General features: G+C 50.1%; 2 long non-coding RNA genes across 2 annotated transcripts; both read left to right on the forward strand.

The window, feature by feature from the left end:
• Positions 1-442: 442 nt before the first annotated feature.
• Positions 443-5,892, forward strand: LOC132472342 (uncharacterized). The gene is made up of 2 exons (XR_009529059.1): positions 443-838; positions 5,822-5,892. It is a non-coding gene; the product is annotated as an uncharacterized LOC132472342 (long non-coding RNA).
• Positions 5,893-8,428: 2,536 nt separating this feature from the next.
• Positions 8,429-11,261, forward strand: LOC132472344 (uncharacterized). The gene is made up of 2 exons (XR_009529061.1): positions 8,429-8,689; positions 8,766-11,261. It is a non-coding gene; the product is annotated as an uncharacterized LOC132472344 (long non-coding RNA).
• The last annotated feature ends 530 nt before the right edge of the window (positions 11,262-11,791 follow it).

Below are 11,791 nucleotides of genomic sequence, written 5' to 3' on the forward strand. Positions count from 1 at the left end.
TTGTCACTGATCCTTTAAGAAGGTGTGGTTCAGGGTCTGACCGCGGGGGCGTGCTGTTGTACCAGACACACGCAGGCTGCTTTCCATTCCAACCGCAGAGAAGGGTCTGGCTGCAGCCTGCAGGACATGGACATCCACATCCAACTGCTCAACTGCTACGTCACTCAATCCCATCTTCCAATTGCCGCGACCACGGCAGCTCTGGGGAGGCCTGGTTTATCCCCGGGCGTGGGAAAGTTTCAATCTCTTCTTTCAAAATCTAACCCTAACCCTAACCCATCAATACCCTAACCCTAACCCTGTTGGGCTTGTTAGTTCTTGGTTGATGTTCTTTCCATTACATGGTACAAATGTATCGTTAACCAAGGTACCTGGAAAATTATTAATCATGAAAAATGTCCCACTATATCGATGCTTAAAAATGGACATAATTAACTCAAATCATCGCTGGAATAAATCCATGGACGTAGCAGTTGAGCAGTTGGAAGTGGATGTCCATGTCGTACAGGCTGCAGCCAGACATTATATGTTTCAACCGCAGGGGGAGCAGAGACATCGGGCAGGATCGGCCGTTATAGGTTTGCGTATTGTGTTGTCAGGCGGGCTGCTCCCATCTATCTTTAAGGGGCGGGGGAGAAGTTGGGTGTTGCCTCCCTCTTCAAGCATAACTCGGGACCCACAAAGAGTTGCGCTCCGTTACAATCTATCCTCCTGAACCAGCGTCTCTCGGTCTCTCTGTTTACCCGTCGAAGCACCCCTCGAACCGCGAACCATGGGAGTGGAAGGCTGCACCAAATGTATTAAATACCTCCTCTTCTTCTTCAATTTCGTCTTCTGGGTAAGACCCGATTAATCTTTTTCACGCGCGGCGCTGCGGGGCGCACGGCGGGTTTCAGCACCCGCGGGCATTATGTGGTTACGCGTACTTTAGGATTAGAGGAACTCATTAGTTGAATCGTTTAGGTTGATACTTGGCCTCACAAGTGGAGTGTTTTGTTTACATGTGGGCTGCAGGCCCGTGTGGGAACCATGCGTATTCACCCTTTAGCTCCTCTGAAGAGCTCTGACCACGTTGAACCAAAGCTCCTATGGCGGCGCGTAACGTTATATCTTAAGATTGTAGTAAATTGGGCTCATCATATCGAAACCTGGCGATGTTTATCTGTCGATATTTATGGGTCGATGTTTATATGTCGTGGTTTAACACCTATCTACCATTGGATTCAACGATACAAAATCTCAAAAAGTAAAATTGCATGGCAGAGGAGTTAATCATATCTGCTTCTTCATACTCTGAGTGTGTGTGTGTGTGTGTGTGTGTGTGTGTGTGTGTGTGTGTGTGTGTGTGTGTGTGTGTGTGTGTGTGTGTGTGTGTGTGTGTGTGTGTGTGTGTGTGTGTGCGCACGCAGCGTTCATCACATTTTCCTCCTTGCGGTTGGCGGATCTCTGCGATTCCCAGTGTTCGGAGTCGAGGTCCGCACTGAGAGGCGCTGAATGGAAACTCTGAGTGTAGACACACACACACACACACACACACACACACACACACACACACACACACACACACACACACACACACAGTGGATAATGGCTAATCATCAGGAAACACTAATATGTTTCCTGATGATGTAATATAATATATAAAAATATATATATCAGAAAAGAAGAAGATTAAATGTATGTATGTGGTCCCTGTGAGGGGTGAGGTCTGGGGGGGGGGGGGGTGGGGTAACCTAATAATACGCCCCGCACATTGAGACCTCAGGAAGGAAAACCCCGCTCCACTATGAGACTCTTGTGTTACAGGATTTGACCAATATGACCATTGATGTGTTTGCGCTGTGCGTCCGACGCGGGAGTGGATGGTAATAGGTTCCTAAGTGGACACTTGAGTGTGTGACGCTAGACAACCCATAAGCAGCCTATTGGCTGCGGGGGAGGAGGAGCTATGTGTTTGGTTAATCACCCTCTTCCTGGTCGGGGCCTGGCCCCAGAGCCGGAGGAGGATGATGTCATAGATTTAAATGGGGAGTCTTGACTTGACTCATGTTGGTGCTGGATCTCCTGTTTATGTTGCTCAAAACAGAACCAGTCACTCCAGTTCAGCTTCTAGTTGGGCTGGCTGGCCTGCTCCCCTAAAGGTGGGACTGGGTGAACTGGGAACCAGTTGGGTCTGGCTGGTTGGCCTACTCTCCTTAAGGTGGCACTGGGTGAACTGGGAACCAGTTGGGTCTGGCTTGTTTGCCTACTCTCCTTAAGATGGAACTGGGTGAACTGGGAACCAGTGTGTGAGGAAACATGACAAATGTAGCCCTTAGTGAACGCGAGCGACTTTGGGTTAAAACAGGAAGTTTCTCAAACTAAACGTAACGGAAGGATGTGAGTAGATGTCAACCGCCTGCGGTGGAGCAGATTGTCCCATCGATGAGACCGTACGCTACACGCGTCCTCATCATCAGCCCAATGCTGGTCCAACTGGACGCTCCTTCTGAGTAGAATACCGCCTCACATTCAGCCATTCATACACACATTCACACCCCGACGGCGGAGTCAGCCACGCAGGGCGTCAGCCAGCCGGTCAGGAGCAGTCAGGGTGAGGTGTCTTGCTCAGGGACTCCTCGACACTTGAACTAGCAACCTTCCGCCCTTGTCGGGCCCTCCCTGGTTCGTCTGCTCCTGGGGGCCGCTGGTCTGAAGGACAAAGAGGATCTTCATGAAGCACGTCGCGGGCTAAAGCATGAGGAAGGGTTCAGTTACCCAACGGTTTGGGCAGACCCTCTGCCTGAATCTACAGGTAGATAACAACTCAAAGGCAGCATCCCGGTCCGGTGGGTGGTCTGAGTCCACGGCCCCCCAGCGCCCAGCCCCCCTCTCTGGGGACCCCTCCCCAAGAGCCCGGGAACCACTTAGGAGGAACCCGGTCCTGGGGGGGGGGGGGCGCGTGGAAGGGGGGGCTCTCTGAGGAGACGGAGGCCAGCCCCCCCCCCACCGTCATAAATCAGAGCCGGCATTCAGAGGGTCTGGGGTCAGGGGTCACCAGGGAGGGGGAAAGGGGCGGGAACTGGGACTGTGTGTGTGTGTGTTGTGTGCGTCTGTGTGAATGTGTGTTGCGCGTGTTGTGTGTGTGTGTATGAGCATGCTAGCCGATCAGGCAGACCAGAGCAGTGTATTTAAGTGATAGAGCCCACCCCCACCCCCCTCCTCCTTCCCGGCCCCCCTCCCCCCTGCTAGCGTGTAACACATTCTACAACCGCCATGTGCGGCAGCAGCAGGAATAGCCCCCCCCCCTCCCCAGGCTCCAGTTGGCCGAACACCTCAACGCCCGCCGCTCAGTCCAGGGGGAGCCCACAGGAACCATGCTCCAACGGGCCGGACCCCTTCGGGACCCCTGACCCCCGCACCATGACCCCCACTCTGGGATAATCAGTTTAATGAGTTCATTCATAAATGACCTCCACATTCAGAATACACGAAGCCCCTTTTAAAGAAGGCTTCATTCAGCTCAGGTCAGAGTACAGTCATTCTCCAGCGCCCCCAGGCCCCATCAGTACATCACAGCATCTAAGGCTGCTTCTTACATGTCCCTCCTTGCTCTGAGTCAGCCGCACCATATGACACTGTGACTGCTTATTGGGCATAACAGCAACTTGAACCAGCCAATAAGGGCCATCCTACCAACACCTGTCCATTTCCATCTGCCGTCCTCAGGTGCAGTGTGTATATGTATGTGTTTGTGTGTGTGTGTGTGTGAGTCTCAGTGTGTGTGTGTATGTGTCTGCATTTGTATGTGTTTGTGTCTGCGTGTGTGTGCATATGGGTGTGTGTGTGTGTGCGAGAGAGAGAATGGGAGAAAGAGAGCGGGAGGGAGGGAGACAGAGGGAGGTCAGTGGCCCAACAGCTGAGGGGTAAAGACTGGTTCGGTTGTAATGCTTTAGGTTGTGTGTCTGTTTGTGCGTGTCCTTCTGTCCGTGTCCATCAACAGACATGCAGCCGCACACAGAGGCTGATTGGAGCGTTTTGTCGTCTCAGTGCGGGGCGACAAGGCTAATTTAGGATCGATTCTATCACCTTAGCGTTGGGGGTTATTTTCTGCCAAATAAGCATCTGAGATAGAAATGTCTTGCATGAAATACTAGTCTAAGTATATGTTTACAGCCCTCTGTCGCAGCTGTTGCTTAGTTTTGGTTTTGGTTTGGGACCGTCTAATGAGAGCCGCTGAGCCAGGCTGCAGACGTTATACTTAGTCGATTCTAGACGAGGGGATTTTACCCCAATGATGGAGTTTAAAAATAAGCAGAACACAGTAGGGTGTGAGATCAGGACCCAGTCACCTCCCTGCTCCTCAGAACCAGCGCTAACTTAAAGAGAAACATCTAGAAGTCTGAACAGAAAGCAGTACAAAACGCTCAGCAGATTGATAAAACCAATAATTCCAGGTCAAACAAATAGGAAACAGAGCTAAAGATAAATAATACAACTATGATAAAATGTAAGTGGGAGCTATCGCACCAACAAAGTACTTTGGAAGTCCCCCAAGCAGGTATTGTTGCGATGGATCCGTTGTTTACATAAACAACGGTGGAATGACTTCCTGTCATCTCCTTCATTCGTCATACGCAGAGAGCCACTCTGGGCCCAGACACCGGCCCCCCGCCGCAGGGTGAGGGGGGGGGGGGGGGGGGGGGTTCAGAAGGAGAAGGGTCTAAATGTGAGGCCCCTGCTCTTTTGTCTGAGAACAACGGCGTGCAGGCCCCCGGCTGGACGGGGCCAGGCTTCACGCCGTTCGTCACGGCCGTTAACATTAGACCGTCCTGACGGTATAAAGCCGTCAGGATCTGTCTCCCAGGCTCGTCTGCTGCCTCGATTCGGGTTTCCATTTTTTTGGGATCAGTTTAAACTCTGCGGTAATCCCCATGGCAACAAGTCTGGGAGTTTTTTTTTAAAGTATGTTTAGCTACAGTTTGTGTGTGTGTATGTGTGAGTGTGTGTGTGTGTGTGTGTGTGTGTGTGTGTGTGTGTGTGTGTGTGTGTGTGTGTGGGTGTGGGTGTGGGTGTGGGTGTGTGTGTGCGTGCGTCTATGTGTGTTGGGGGGGCCCTGAAGAATGCCGGTGCTAGGGGCCTCACCTCTTGGCAGTGACACTGTTGATCTTGTTGCTAGGCAGCGGGTTGTCTCTGCACTGGAATGGACCTTAGCAAGGGAGGGAGGGAGGGAGACAGAGAGGGCAGGCGAGAGGGAGGGAGAGGGAGGGAGGGAGGGAGACAGAGGGGGCGGGCCGCGGGCGAGAGGGAGGGAGAGAGAGGGGGGTGGGTGAGAGGGAGGGAGAGAGGGAGGGAGGGAGACAGAGAGGGCGGGCCAGAGGGAGGGAGGGAGACAGAGAGGGCGTGCGAGAGGGAGGGAGAGAGAGGGAGGGAGGGAAGAGACCGAGAGGGAGGGAGGGAGAGGTTCTGATGATTTTATGATGAGTTTAAAAAAAGACTAAACCTAATCCTCCAAATATTTTTGAAAGGTTAAATTATATTAATTTGACCATGTCCTCATTAGAAAGGGAATGATTAAACCGTGAATAAAATCACTATTCACTTCTTTCATAGCTTTTGCATCGGCCAAAAACTGATGTTGGCCGATTCGTTTTTTTCTGTGATTATATCCATTGTGTAACAATAATGTGATTGTGCATCTGAATGCCCCCTCAGCATTATGAATGCACCTCAACGATTATGAATGCACCTTTAGCGTTATGGAGGCACCTTAACGATTATGTATGCACCTTTAGCGTTATGGGCGCACCTCTTACAGATGAGACATGATTGTGTTTTGCAGCTTGCTGGGGGGATCATTCTGGGCGTGGCCCTATGGCTGAGACACGACACAAAGACCAGCAAGCTGCTGGACATCAAGTTTGAAGAAGCCCAGGCACCCAGCACCTTCTACATTAGTAAGTACCGCTCCTCTCCTCTCCTCTCCTCTCCTCTCCTCTCCTCTCCTCTCCTCTCCTCTCCTCTCCTCTCCTCTCCTCTCCTCTTCTCTTCTCTTCTCTTCTCTTCTCTTCTCTTCTCTTCTCTTCTCTTCTCTTCTCTTCTCTTCTCTTCTCCTCTCCTCTCCTTCCCTCCTCTCCTAACCTCTTCTCCTCTTGACACCTCTCCTCTCACTTCCTCTCCTCTCTCTCCATATTCAGTTTGCCTAATGGAAAAGTCACTAATGTTAAGTCTGTAGGCTAAAACATTGTATTTGAATTAGCAAATGGCCAGTCAAGCACCATTGCTCTTATTTAGAGGAGACTCAGCTTCATATCATTTGTTTTCTCTGCTGTAAGTATCTGCCTCTGCTTTACAGAAGAGCCTGTGTGCATTGGGTTCTTTCCACATTAAAGGAGTGGCCATGCCAACTGCAAAATCACCAAATGTTACAAAAGTCTAATTTCCACATTTAGGGGAGTAGACATGGAGACATAATTGAATAATTCTAAAGTAGTTGTTGCAGAACAATCCAAAGTTGCAAAAGGTGTTTGCTGTACGATGTGGATGGCTTAAATCAACATTCATATTACACAGAACAGGAACAGATACTCTGATGTAGAGTGTGGGAGACCGATGTGGTGGTAGAGCATCAGGGGAAGTGGTTGTGGCAGTGATGAACACATGGACTGACTGAGCGATCGATCAGCATTATTATTCATTGAAATGTATTGATTGGAGGTAAACGGTTTATTCAAAAGCATTCATACTTTATGTTTTAGTATGAATGGCGCTTGAGATTTAATTTAGTTTCAGCTGGCAGAAATATGAAAAGCCTTTCAATATCTAATTTAGTTAAAGCCCTAAACTTAATTAAAAATGTAACTGTTTTGTTCTTTTTTTAAGAACTCTTCTAAAACAGATGGACTGTTATTAGCATGTTGTCATGTATTTCTGCCTAAAGTTAGACAATGAATGGACCATTCAGTCGGTTGGAGGTCTGAGGAATGCTGTTTGTTTCAATCTTACTCTGAGGAATGATTCCATGAATCAATGAGTCCACCTCAATATGGAGGACCAGGGTACGTAAACATGCTGTAATACGTTCTGCCTAGCTGTTTCTGTCCCTTCTAACAAATAATACCGGCATTTCTTAATTATGTCGAAAATAGAAAAAAATAATCCTATATTGTATGCTTCCTCATACAATATACCATTGTATGAAGAAGCAGAAAGCGGTTGGTCTGGCAGTCGGGTTGGTTTAGTCGGTTATCACATTTTCTTCAATAAACACAGCTTTATTTGGCTTTTAACGAAGCACACTCTACACCAGAAGCACTTTAGGCAGTGGACACGCGATCCGCGCCGCACCTTTGCGAACTGAACCGACCTGCACCCTCCGGTGGAAACACGCCATAAATAAAATAAACACCATTAGTAAATGCATATTTACGCTTTAACTGATGTTAATTATTGGTTAATGAATGCACCCTCATGTAAAGTGTAGCACATCATCTGTAGTAAAAGTGTTATAATATGTTTCCAGTTGCATACTTTCCAGACATTTCCAGGCACTTTCCTTTCCACTTCGGTCAAAGAGTACATTGTGCTATTATTAATCCTCCCAGCGCCCGCTGTGTACAGGAAGCTGCTTCACGCCCAACCTCATGCACCCCAACGCTCGGTACAAGCAGCTGCTCCTCAGGAGGATCTCCCCCTATTGTCCTCGCCGAGCAGAGAGGCCGTGGATCAGGGGGAGGGAGCGCAACCACATCCAGATGTGAGCGCAGTTGAAAAGTATTCCAGGGCAGTTCAGGAACCTTCGCTGGGGAACGAAGGTCTCAGGCCCCCCCCTGGTGGGACACGGGCCGTGCTGGGCTGGGTGAGGACCTTCCCCCCCTCTGTGAGGAGGACCTCCCCCCCCTCTGTGAGGAGGACCTCCCCCTCTGTGAGGAGGACCTCCCCCCCCTCTGTGATGAGGACCTCCCCCCCCCCTCTGAGGAGGACCTCCCCCCCTCTGTGAGGAGGACCTCACCCCCCCCCCCCCCTGTGATGAGGACCTCCCCCCTCTGTGAGGAGGACCTCCCCCCCCCCCCCCCCCCCCTCTGTGAGGAGGACCTCCCCCTCTGTGATGAGGACCCCCCCCCCCCCCCTCTGTGAGGAGGACCTCCCCCCTCTGTGATGACAAAGAGCCATCCTCCTTTAACCCCTAGCATGCAGGAGAGCGTCTGCTGGACGACTAGATGATAGGGGTGAGGGGGGAGAGAGGGTGGGGGTGAGGGGGTAGAGAGGGTGGGGGTGAGGGGGTAGAGAGGGTGGGGGTGAGGGGGTAGAGATGATGGGGGCTAGAGAGGCTGGGGGTGAGGGGGTAGAGAGGCTGGGGGTGACGGGGTAGAGAGGCTGGGGGTGACGGGGTAGAGAGGCTGGGGGTGACGGGGTAGAGAGGCTGGGGGTGACGGGGTAGAGAGGGTGAGGTGGTAGAGAGGCTGGGGGTGACGGGGTAGTCCTGCTCCATGTTCTACGGGGACAGTAACCCTGATCTGGGGGACCGGCGCTGGGCTGGATAATGTTAGTGTTGAACCGCGGGTCTAAATGTTGACGTTGAACAGAGAAAGAGAAAGAGGAGGACGAAGATTCATGTTGGGTTCCCTCAACGAGGGTTAGTTAGTTGGTGTACTACGTAGTTGGTTTACTGGGTGGTGTACTGTAGGTGGTGTACTGGGTGGTGTACTGGGTGGTGCACTGTAGTTGGTGTACTAGCTGGAGTACTGGGTGGTGTACTGTAGGTGGTTTACTGGGTGGTGTACTAGGTGGTGTACTGGGTGGTGTACTGTAGGTGGTTTACTGGGTGGTGTACTGTAGGTGGTGTACTGGGTGATGTAGGGGTCTTTGTTTTATAGCAGGAAGTTCTCCATCCCTCCACTGGGAATGCTCCCACTATTGTTCCCAGCGTTCACTTTGTTCGCCGTTCCTTTTTGGGTATCATTTTGTGTATGTGTGTGTTGGGGGTGTGGGGGTATGTGTGTGTGTGTGTGTGTGTGCGTATAGGTGTGTGTGTGCGTAAGTGTGTTGAGGATTATCAAAGTAAGTCAGCGTAGTAATTCTTCCCCACTTTTTGAATGACCGCGAGTGATGTGGGTGGGGCTGGAAAATGTGTTGAAATTAAGGAAGATTACGTTGGAATGCAGAAAACAAAACTGTTTTTGATGACTAACGGATCAGCCGTGTGAATGAACTCCCCTGAACCTTCCTGTCCTTCTCGAACCCGGAGCGAAGCTTCGTGACGTCCGTCTTTGATGTGTTATGAAGTCGGGAGGCTCTTCTTGTGTTTTGCACGAAAGAGAGTGTTTAATGGGGGGCTGTTTGTAGAGTTTTCTCTGGTCCTCATGTGGCTCTCAGGGGCCCACCCGGGTGGCACCAGACGGAGACCGTGAGTCACAACCATGTGGCGGCACGCGGTGTGACACCCACACACACACGCACGCACACACACACACATACACACACACACACACACACACACACACACAAACACACGCACACACACACACACACACACACACACACACACACACACATCCATCTTACAGTTCACTGTTTTCGAAGATTTCAAACTGATTAAAACATTCCAATCTAACATCCAACTTTGTCGAAGGGTAGTGCAGCTCCTATCTGAACTCTGTTGTGTGTGACATGTCTCCTAGCTGCTAGAAATGCGCATTACTGAAGTGGCGTGACATTTTCTTTACATACATCGCACATGGCTGCCAAGAAAAAGAAGAAAAGGGGGACAAGAGTCACATGACCCCAAACTGGGTGGGGCTTGTGGAGTCTGGACTCTGGTCCTCAGTGGGTCTGGACGCTCTGCTGGTTCCCAGAGCCATTGGGTCTGGTCTATGCTGCTCTGGTCTAGGGATGGGCATTTGAAGGCATATCAGTGTTCGAATATCCGATAAAAAGAATTTGAGTAACTTGTTAACCGCTTAAAAAAAAAAGAAATGTGTACCTCACTCATAATGTAGCCTGAAGTTCTTCCAAGATCTGGCCTTCACTAAACAAATGCATTCGTTTTCCATCTATTAGTCAAATAAATAAGGAAATCAAATCCAATTTGTTCAATTTATTTAGCATTTTAGAAGGAAAAAGACACTCGAAATCAGTATGCTGAATTGAAACAAGTTGAAACGAAACCATAATTTTTGACAAGAATATGAATGAACAGTATTGCATACTTAAGGCACAAACTGAAATTAGATTAAAGAAAATTTAAGGCACAAACTGAATAGATTCAAGTAACTGAAGCACAACAGCAAAAAGCATAAATACTGGTGGGCTTGGATATCAACAGAAATCCACTTGCAATGCATGGGCCTGCCTCACATTACACAAGATGCGCATATAACAGAACATCAACAAAAATACATTATGTGTAAGACGGAAATACAGTATGTCTAAAACATTTCCAGTTAACAACATAACACATAAGCCCACCTACTGCATCACTCATTCTTGTTAAAAAAAATGAGCATATCTACGTGCTCGGGGATAGGCGGGTGTGGAGGCGATTTACAATCAAGCCCGCCGGGGAAAAGACTCTCCGCTGGAACGGAGGTTGCCGGTATGGCCATGTATTCCAAGTATTAAATGGCGTTAGTATAAACGTTTAATGAAAAATATGTAATTAATATAGCTAATGAATATATTTAATTAACTGTAGGCAAAAATAAAATAAAAATCTGCTACAGCTACAGTCGAATACCCACGTCATTTCGAATAACCGAATACTTGAATAACCGTGGCCATCCCTAGTCTGGTCTCTCTGCTGGTCCTCAGAGCCAGTGGGTCTGGTCTCTGCTGGTCTGGTCTCTCTGCTGGTCCTCAGAGCCAGTGGGTCTGGTCTCTCTCTGCCCGCAGCCTGTCTGAGTCACCAGGGAAGGTTGAGAAGAGGAAAGTGTTTCTCAAGGAAACCTGGAAACGAAACAGCGGCTCTGGAGAAACCCAGAAGAAAAGAGGAAGGAGGAGAAGGGAGAGTCAGAGAGACAAGAGACAGGGAGTCAGAGGAGAGACAGGCAGTCAGAGGAGAGACAGGCAGTCTGAGGAAAGACAGGCAGTCAGAGGAGAGACAGGCAGTCGGAGGAGAGACAGGCAGTCGGAGGAGAGACAGGCAGTCGGAGGAGAGACAGGGAGTCAGAGGAGAGACAGGCAGTCAGAGGAGAGACAGGCAGTCTGAGGAGAGACAGGCAGTCAGAGGAGAGACAGGCAATCAGAGGAGAGACAGGCAGTCAGAGGAGAGACAGGCAGTCGGAGGAGAGACAGGCAGTCGGAGGAGAGACAGGGAGTCAGAGGAGAGACAGGCAGTCGGAGGAGAGACAGGCAGTCGGAGGAGAGACAGGCCGTCGGAGGAGAGACAGGGAGTTGGAGGAGAGACAGGCAGTCGGAGGAGAGACAAGGAGTTGGAGGGGAGACCAACCAGAGACGCGGGATTCTGGACCTTTAGAACAGATAAACATCGGCACTCAGACACGTCTTAATCTCAAATGTTTGGCTAGAAAACGATATCTACAAACGTCTGCATCTCAAACGTTTGAGTGCTCCACATCCAGAGTCTAGAAAGGCTGGGGAAGCTTGTTTTCCATCTGAGCGGCAGCTAAGAGGGGCGCTTGTTTACTGGGGGGAGGCTGAGGCTCCGCCTGCTGTGCCCACAAACAATCCCCAACCTCCCCCAGACGAACCCCACCCAGACGGGCCCCAGCGAGGGAGGGGGGGGCCTTTCTGCCCGCCACACAATCTTAATGATTACATCCTGCCAATCACATAAAGCCTCTCTCTCTCTCTC

The sequence above is a fragment of the Gadus macrocephalus genome, chromosome 14 (assembly GCF_031168955.1).
Source record: "Gadus macrocephalus chromosome 14, ASM3116895v1".
Lineage (NCBI taxonomy): Eukaryota > Metazoa > Chordata > Actinopteri > Gadiformes > Gadidae > Gadus > Gadus macrocephalus.